Source organism: Pinus tabuliformis, chromosome 8 (genome assembly GCF_031772625.1).
Source record: "Pinus tabuliformis cultivar Carrire ecotype Pingquan chromosome 8, CPIR1, whole genome shotgun sequence".
NCBI classification, from domain to species: Eukaryota; Viridiplantae; Streptophyta; class Pinopsida; order Pinales; family Pinaceae; genus Pinus; species Pinus tabuliformis.
In genome coordinates, this window is record NC_142294.1 from 1501773252 (window position 1) to 1501783791 (window position 10540).

Sequence of the window (10540 nt, forward strand, 5' to 3'; positions counted from 1 at the left end):
AATGAAACAGAGTAATAGACTGTAATACATCAAAGGAGGAATCACCACTACTCCTGTAATATTCTGCAAGGTATATGTGACAAAGTGATACAGTTTTCACAAAAATATCTGACTTTCTTTCAGATTTCAGAACCCTTTTTCAGTGTTGCGACCCCCTATTTATAAGAAGAGGGGGTGCGTTTAATCATGGTTCAATACATAAAATCCTGGGCCGAGTTTTCAGTTGTCAAGTCAGCTTTCTCTCTCGGCCAGGGGAAGTTCGGTATCAAAAAACATTAAAAACAATAGTAATGGCCTCCCAGAGGAAAGAACATCACAAAATCACAGAACATGTGAGATATTAATGCAAAATCCCAACGCCCCATCCCTATAATCACTTATGTTTCATGGATGCATTTAGTTCACAACATATGCTCATGTGCTACTCAACTAACTCTTATCATTCTGTCTTTAAAACCTTCGGTGCCAACCTTGAGAATGGGTTACGAAGAGCCATTTCTGGGGGGGCCCATACTTGGTTTTGAATTCTCCCTCTCCTGATTCACTGCTACGGCTGCCTCCAGGACCGACTCTGTCATTTTCGCCATAAAAACCTTCTAAGCACGATCGGCGCCCTGATCTAGCCTGGGGGTGAGTTCTCAGTTTAATGATGGAAGTCTCAAGGGGAACAGGCATTTACCTCTTCAAACAAGTGAAAGGGCACATGTGTTTTACCTCTGGAATAGGTGAAAGGGCACCTTTGGGTTTCCCCCTTAGCTCCGCTTTATTATGGCCCCTTTTGTAGTGCTCCACATATGACTAGGGGTTGGGACCAAGGGCTTTGTGCTTCGGTGCTAAGGCTCTCAACAACTGTGCAGGGGGGCTCTTCCTCTATAACTTTAAAATACGTTCGATCTCTTCTTACACCGCATCGGCCGATTTCCCGAACAAGAAATCCGTAAAAATTGCAACACATAACATATCACATCTAGGGCCTCTTTCCTGATCGTAATTATATCCAGGGACGTGTATCGTCGGTAGGAAGAAATTTCACTTCGTGCAATCATCGATCACCGATCACCGATACCTTGGGGTGATGTCATCACTGCCACATGTCATCCTGTGAGTGGTGACACGTGGCACCTAGAAATGTCCCCATATGACTCCTGGAAATGTCAAAAATGAGTGACACGTGTCCACCTTCCATGTCAGCATCCATACTACCATGTCATTGTTGACATCAGCTGCCATGTCATCTTCAAGAACCAATCACTTGTTGCTATGTGGCCCCCCTGGAGGAGAGAGAAAAAGGTCTGCCCAACCCTGTTTTTTCATGCTTTTCCTTTGTATTTGGTTTTCTCGGCCCCCTGGCGATGCACCACTTTATCACACGATCGGTGGCTTACAGATCTTTTAGGTTAAAATCCCACTGATACGCCAATCTCCAATATCGCATGACTGTGGGACTGCGATATCGGCCTTCGGTGCCAAGAACTGCCAATATCGTTAAGTGTGAACCCTGGGACTCCGCCGATAGTTGGTCGCCAATGCCACGTGGAGGAGAGAGGAAGTGGCGGCCTAACCCTTGTTTTTTCATGCTTTTCCTTTGTAAATGGTTTTCCCGGCCCCCTAGTGATGTTATACAAAAATCGTAAATCAACCCCCACAAGGTCTTTGAAGTTTTAGTTTACGGTACTGTTGTGATGTGGGATGCGGGATTGTGCCACGTGGAGAGAGAAGGGGGGTCACCCAGCCTTGGCAGTGAGATAATATATCGAAAATCATACCCCCCGCATGTTTTAGAGTATGCCTTAACTGATGGACTGTTGGATCTGTGGGATGTGGGATGCAATATCGGTGATCAAGACTGCGATATGCCGATATGCGATAAAAGGTGTGCCCGGACCCGCCGACTATCGATGTGCGATATCGGTGATCGATAGATCACTGCTTTTCATTTCGCCACTACTCCTCACCTGCTAGTAAGCCCGATTTGTGATTGCGATAAGCCTCCCAGGTCCCAGTTGCGATTTACCTCCACACTTAGCCATTTTCCTTATTTTGTTGGGCTTTTCCAAGGTAATCTTAAAAATTCTTTATCTTCTACTCTAGGAGTCCATTTTTGGACTTCTATATACCACCGAAAATCTTTTTTCTGAGCACTACGCAATGGAGAGAGTACCACCTAGCTCTGATAGCTTCTGTGGCTCAGGAAATGGATTCAAATTCATTGTTCTCATGCATCCTGGACCACTGATCATTTGCAAAGCAGTGAGTGAGCAGTAAATGACAACACATATTTTATATCTAACTTTTTTTAGTTTTCCTTTATAACATTTACATATGCACCACATCCGAATACCCTAATATGTGTGAGAGATGGTTTCTTACTATTCCATACCTCATGTGGAGTCTTATCATCCAACGTTGAAGAGGGTGATACATTTACCAAGTAACATGTAGTATACACTACCTCTACCCAGAATTCTTGTCCCAACCCGGCACCACTGAGCATGCTCCTTGATTTTTCCATCAATGTCCTATTTATCCTTTCTGCAAATCCATTCTATTGAGGTGTGTATGGGGTATTCTTCTATCGTTCTATACCACACTTTTTACAGTACTCTTCAAATTCCTTCCCTCATAACTCTCCACCAATATTCATCCTCAACACCTTTATTTTTTCTCTATTTGATTCTCCACCAAAGCCTTAAATTCTTTAAATTTGTCAAAGACCTCAGATTTCTTTCCAAGGAAACATATCCATGAATTCCTTAAGAAGTCATTTATAAATGAGACGCAGTACATTGATTTACCCATTGATGGAACTGACACAGGTCCAAACACATCATTGTGCACTAGTTGTAGTATTCCCACTACCCTCTTAGCACCATAGAAGAATCTCACTTGATTATGCTTCCATATAATTAATGTTCACAAAAGTAAAAATGCATAGAGAAATTAAACATATCTTTTACCATACCATTTCCATGCAGTACTCGAAGGCCCCTCTCTCCAATGTGTCCCAATATTTGATGCCACAACATAATCTTTTTCCCAGAAGTTGCAAGGTTTTTTCCTTCTTCTACTACACTCTCAAGAATAATGGAGTTTTCGCACCCAACACTAGTAGTGCTTCCTAATATCTCAGTCTTTGATGCCACAACATAATCTTTTCTCCTGAAGCTACAAGAGTTTTTCCTTCTTCTACTCCACTCTCAAGAATAATGGAATTGTTGCACCCAACACTACCAATGCTTCCCAATATATTATACATAGTTCCAATTCGAACTCCCCTTATAAATACCATTGCTCCTCGAACCATCTTGTAGGCACCCTTTTCAAACAATATTTTTACACCTACATCACTCATGTTTCTTACATAAATCAATTTTTTGGCTAATACTTGGATGTGCGGAACACCAGGGAGTGTATTGTTCCTTCCATCCATAATCTTCGACTTGAATTTTCATTATCCTATGATTCTAGCTTTCGAGTAATCTCCTAATAAAACATCACGACCATTGAATATTTGATACTCACAAAACCACTCCTTATGAGGAGTCATATGAAAAGATGAGTCTGAGTCAATTAGTGATGATTCATGATCTAATTTTGTACTTGAAGAAGCCAAGTACACAAACCTCCTTCATTTGAGGAGGTTTTTTCTTCTACAAAAGGCGCATCTTAAGATCCCTTCCCTTTCTATACAATTTTGAATTTACAATATTTCTTGTAATTCCCTTATTTTCCACATTTCCAACATACCTTTATGAACTTTCCTAGAGATTTCAATCTTCCTCTAGATTTATATCTCCCACTTGAGGACTTATTTTTATTTCTATTTTCGGAGCATCCACTTACAAACAAGGCATCTCTATTCTAACTCTCCATGCTTTTCTGTATCATCTCCTCTGAAAACAAGGATGAGTCTATTTCATTGAAATTTTAAGTTAGTTTCATTACCTATGGAAATAACCAAAATGTCCCATGAGTCTGGTAGAGAACATAATAGACTAATGCACTTATCCTCATCTGCAATATTAATATCAACAAATAACAATTGACCCACCATAGTATTAAAAGTTTTCAGATGCTTTATCACGAAGTCTCCATTCCTTCATCCTAAGGTTATACAACATTTTCTATAGGAACAATTTGATTACTAGGGACTTAGACTGATATAAAGCCCCTAACTTGTCCCACAAATCATTTTTTGTTGCTTCCCCTCACAGATTCAATAATATTGAATTTGAGAGACACAATCATATTGTGTTGTTTTTTTTTTTTTTCTGATCCATATTCATCCAATTTTCTATTGAAATCCCCTTCAATGCAGCAACTGGATCCGCAACAATCCACTAATCTCTATCCACCAACAAGTCTTCCATTTTGATCTTCCATAATTCAAAACTTTTCCCATTAAATTTCTTGATCTCTATTTTTGAACTACTCACCACAATTCACCACAAGTATCACTCCCACAAATCTCCCACTATAACAGGACCTACCACAAATCTGATCCAAACCCCTTAACCACAAAGGTGTCACTTTGAATACAAAAATTCTCTGATACCAAATGTAGGTTTTAATCCTATAAAATTAATCGATGCAAACAAATTATTAATAAAAAACAGAAAAGATACAATGGAAAACACACAAATTTACATAAATATTTTATCCTAGAAACCCAAACTTGGGAAACCAGCAAGCTCTTTTTCATTTTTTCCTGTACAATATATTACAATACAATATACAACCCACAACATATGAACTGCTAATGGAATTGTAGTTCCATAACCGAAACTACAAAACCATGGACAAAACCACCATGCATCGCAAAATTGCTTTCAACAAAACCATGGGCCAAAAACTGGCAAAAAGGAGTGCAAAAAACCACCCAAAAAAAATACTTGGGTCATTTCCCAAACCCTGTGAAATGTGGCATACCCCCCAACTAGGGGGGGCTGAACAACCCCCCCTCAAACCCCATTTTTTCCATGTTGCATATAAGTTAAGGAAATAATATAATACATACCCAACATATTTTTTGAATTGCTAAAGAAACTTTAGGGGTTGCTACATCAAGGTTTGAAAGAGTGGAGTTCATATTTGGTGGGTAAATAGAGCAAGATTCATGTGGGGAGGAGTGCCACACAAAATTTTGATGATGACCAATCACCAATGATGATATTTGACAACATACTCCAACTTGCATTGATTTCATCTTAGACTTAGCAGATTAAATCCATGTGTTGAATCATTATCTTCATCATTGTTTCTAGTCTAGTTTCTAGGTTGGCTAATTAAATTTGTAGAGAGTGGGAGGATTAGTGGAGGTAAAATATGTCATCTTCCAGTTAATCCATAGTGATCTTAATGGCAGGGAGGCTACATATAACCATGACAAAAATTTAGGATAAAGAGGGACAAGTCCGCAGTGGGAAAGGGCCATGGGGAATAAAGGGCACAGAGGAGTGGAAAGACAAAGGTGGTAGTAAGGAAGAATAAAAAAGAAATAGGAACCCTAGAAGAATTAAATTGGAGCAAATAACTACCTGTACCTAGTAGGGTAGTGTTGACGCAAGATCATCATTTATTGACTTGACAAGCATTTCCAATCCAGTGTGCAAGATCCCACCTCAATCCAAGAAGCTACATAAGGGAGGTGAAATAATGGATATATATGGGTTGAAAACATCTAATTAACATGTTTCATAGCTAAGAATGGTAAATTAAATAAGAGCCTTGTCATGAAATAAGGTAGCTAGAACATTTCCCATTGATAAATTAAACCACGCCATTTTTTAAAAGGGATTTATTTGCTTGAAAATACACAAAGAAGTTGTTGGATCAAGCAGTGTGGAAGAAATAAATCTTAGAAAAGGAGGGGAAGTAGAGATGAATTTGAAGAAAGATGGAAATCAACAATGATCTAGTGGGATTAGTATCAAAGCACAAATGTTTAATGGTGTTTTTGGAGTCACCTATAATGTTCAAATTATATGTATGCTAAGGGAGGAGACCAATTTAATACCTAATTGAAGAGCATAAGCTTCAGGTTGATTATTGGTAGCAATGGAAAGGTAGGAATAATTTATCTTTTCATCCTAAGTAATAAATGACCCCCCCATGAAAAAACAAGATAAAAAAGGATTGTGAGGTCATCCATCCATGGAATTCAAAACTTGAAATTTGAAGCTACGGGGATAGTTTATATTTTGAGGAAATGAGGGGGGTTAGATGAAAGACGAATTGTTCGAGTCACTAGGATTCACAGTTATCAAGAAAGAAAGAGGAGGGGTGAGGGAGAAAACATGAATTGAAATGATTTGAGAGAAGGGACATTTCTTTAACAACCACCACCCCACCAAAGGTTTCTCTTCTTGTAAAAGGGATATCTTATAAGAAAGCTAAAGTATCTAGCAGGTGAACTTAGGGAAGGCAATCCAAACACTTCTAAAGAGAGACTTTTAGTGAATGGGGCTGAGGTAATTCTCATGCCAATGACCAAATAAGTGTGTACATGAGGACAACTAGCAAATGTTATGGTTGATTTATTTAAAAACATATTTCTAAATGACCCTATAACATGTTCATTAAAGGAAAAGATGGGAACTAGATTCAATAATTGAGTTACAAAGAACACATATGAAGGGCCCAATGTACCTCTTTTTTGGAGATTTTCTATTGTTAGGATTGTGTCATGAGAAACCATCCAAAATAAAATATTCACTTTTGGAATTTTATGAGAATTCCAAATATTTCTACATTATAGCCTTGGGGTGCAATCCGGCTTGGGAAAGTTGATAGTAATATCCTTAATCTGACCATGTAGCTACTTATGTCCCATCCTTATGTATCCTTGGTTTACTAATGACAAGAAATGCAACCATGAAGAAGAAAAATAAAGAAGGATGAATACATATAACTGGGGAGGAACCTCACTAAATTCCTAGTTGATCCACATTCCATAGTGTTGAGACTAAGACGAGATGTCATGAATATTGAATTTATGACTTGTCTACAAAAAGTTTTAAAGGAAGGAGAAATGAATATTATTGCATAGGTTCTTTTCCCATGATGTTTTTAGTCCATATATTAATTTTCCTTCCATTACTTTGGATACAAGTTAATTTACTCTAGAAGAAAGGAAGAGATGCAATACTAATCTTCCAAATTTGTGATCCATTTCTTGATAGTGGGATATGATATAGACTACGCATATGTTACCCTTCTAGATATTTTTTAAGTAATGCCCTTTTCCATCAATCACTTTTCCCCAATATGGGCCTTCACAGCAACTTTGCACCCAATGTTATGCAACCAGGTTGGGGTCTTCGATCCCCAAGCCTCCGTGCAATTTAGAGGCTCAAACAATGTTCCAATTTATTAAGTGGAACATTTAATGGTTAGTATTTCCTTCTCGCCATAAGAAGTTCTTGATTTCTTTTGCAATGGATGACTTAACACCCATTAGCCTAGAAGCGTAGAGAATTGAAAGATAATGAACACAAAGAGTATTGATTTCATAAGAACAACACAACCAACAATATTAACCCATGTGTTGCCCCACTAAAAAAATATGGATTTGATTTTCAGTATGATGTGTTGCAAGGCCATCGAGAAGGGGGAGTGAAGACATATAGGGATGCCCAAATACCTAAATGACTTCCAATTGTCTTGAACTTGGAAGTTAGGTATTCTAGTAATAACCACCTGCATTCTAGGCCTTGTGTTCCAAGCATAAAGTTGACTTTCCCACAATTTGTAAGATTTTTTTAAATGTTTACATAGAGAACCATTATGGCTTTGAGCAAAGAGGCTACCACTGTAGATGCGCTTTCAATTAGCATGTCATATGTGAACTGGGAGTGATTAATTTTTATAATCCCTCTTACTATGTGGATTCTAGTGATGTGCCTTAATTTGTGAATGCTCATATTTTTAGCAATATTCTCAATGGCCATTTCCTTCCCTTTAAAAAAGTCTTCTAGTTTTAAGAAATGAGTACAAATTATGTTTAAGTAACTTTTTTTTTTAATATTCAAAATTATTAAGTGAAAAACTATATCATATGTTTATCTTAAAGGTAATTAATGAAGTTAAAGTCCATATTATATATAGATTTGTTGAATTATAGATTAAAAAATAGAATGGGGCATCACCATGTAAATAGGGATAAATGTTGACAAGGGTAGACTTGTTGTACGTGTGAGAGAAGGTGTTAAACTAATTTCTTTAATTATGTAGCAAATTTCCTTCTAACTATTGAAATACAAAGATATATAAAATTAGAGTTTTGATTCATTTGAATCTTGACCCATTTTTGGAGGATCTAAGTTGATTCAAAAATAGGTAAAATCATTAGGGACATCTTTCCACCATACATAAGGCTCCCATTTTTTAAGGATCTATGTTGATTCAAAAATAGGTAAAATCATTAGGAATATCCTTCTGCCATACATAAGGCTCCCCTCTAGCTATTATAGTCTAGACACACGTCAATTTAGAATTTGAAAAAAACCCTTAACATCATCTATAAAACTTCCATTTACTTATCACAATCTAAACATCGATCAATTTAGAATTTTGAGTAAAACCTTTAGACATCATTATACCATAAATAAGCTTCTCTATAGCTACTAGAGTCCATAAAATATGGAAAGTTCCATTGCATATGAGGAAGGTGTTTAACAAAAATATATAATCATATAACAAAATTCCTTCTAGTTAGAATTCAAAGAAAGTCACTTTTTTGAAAAAATTAAATCAATTCAGAATTATATAGAATCCTTAAGACTATCATTCCACCATACATGAAGCTTCCCTATAACAATTAAATCTAAATTTGTGTTAATTTAAAGTTGGCTCAAAACCTTTAGTGGAAGCATTCCACCGTACACGAAACTTCCTTCCACTTATCAAAATCGATCTAATCTCACCGGTTGGGAGAAAACCTTGGCGTGAAAGCATGGTATTATTCTCATTAGAGTAATGTTAACTGCTCTCAGATATCCTCGCACATTCCCCGTCTTCTCAATATATCTCGGTATGCGTAATATATGTGCACTGCATAGAATTAAACTTTAAAAACAGATATGCGGCCGATGAAAATGATTTCGACCTGAAGAACGCGGCCACGCGTAAATTGCTTACCTGAAAAAGAGTGCATAGAGGCCCCCGTTTCCTCCTGTGAGCTTTCACTCATGAGCAAAGCAAGCATCCGCACACAGGAAAATGGAATTCCTTTTATTTTTAGGCCGATAGGCCTTTCCTATGCATCAACTTTTCGTCAACACTTTTACTTTGATCCGTTAGATCAGATGAAACACTTTCAACCGTTGATCTGAACCAGAAAACAAAACAATGGAAAATCAAGAAAGCACGGAAAGTCAAGAAAGCACAAAAGCTCAAAAAAGATTTTATGCAAAAAAAATCAAGAAAGCACGAAAAAGATCATAAAAATCAAAGATCGACAGAAAAAAGCTCAGAAAAGCAAAGATTTTTGAGGATTTTTAATTTTTAAATGCAATGTATTATTAATTTATTTTTATAATTTAATTGAAATATAAATTTTAAATTTTAAATTTAAAAATTAGTTTAGATTTATTTTTAGTTGTAAGTTTATTATGTGTTAAGAGGGATTTTTTTTTGACACTTTGATTTTTTAAGAGTGAAAAGAGATTTGATTTTTTTTGGCATTTGGTAGATGTAGAGTTAAAATGAATTTAGATTAGTTTAAATATTAACCTTTAAATAACTCACATTAGAGAAAAATACCATGGGAAAAAACCATAGATTAAAAATATGATAAGGAAAAACCATGGGTTGGAAAATTTTATATTTTATATTTTAATTTTAATTTGACTAAGTCAAAATGTTAAACATTGTAACATCTCTCTAAAATAATTAAATTCAATTTAATTCCATGCTAGCTCCCATCATTTTCCTGCTCAAAAGATAGGCGTTCTCAACACCTTAGCTACTTCGGCGGGCGTTGCAAGTTTATGACGAAAATCACCTTGAAGATGAGAAAACTTACCTCCTGGAAGTTTTTAATAAGAATGGTTATAGTAGGTCTCAAGGTCTTAAGGCTTTTCAAAATGCTGAAAAGGGTCCTAAGAGTAAGATTGACCCCAAGGATTGGTCTTCCGGTGTTCATCTTCCCTTTATTCAAGGGACCACGTATAAAATTGCTAGGATCTTGAGGAAGCATGAGATTCATTCTTCTTTTAGACCTCCTAACACTATATGAAGTTCTCTTCATTTTGTTAAGGACCCGATTAACCCCAAGGATTAGAAGGGTGTTTATATCATTCCCTGTTCTTGTCGGGCCCCTTATATTGGTGAGACCGGTCAATCCATTAACCAAAGGATTTGTGAACATGCTGCCGACATCAGGCATGGAAGGTCTGGCTCCTCCGCTTTGGTAGAGCATGCAGAAAAAACCAATCATCACATCTCCATTGAAGAGGCTAAAGTCATTGCGAGGATTGACCATTTTCATTATCGTAAATTTAGAGAGGCCTTAGAAATTGAAAAAAAAAAGACTTGTTAA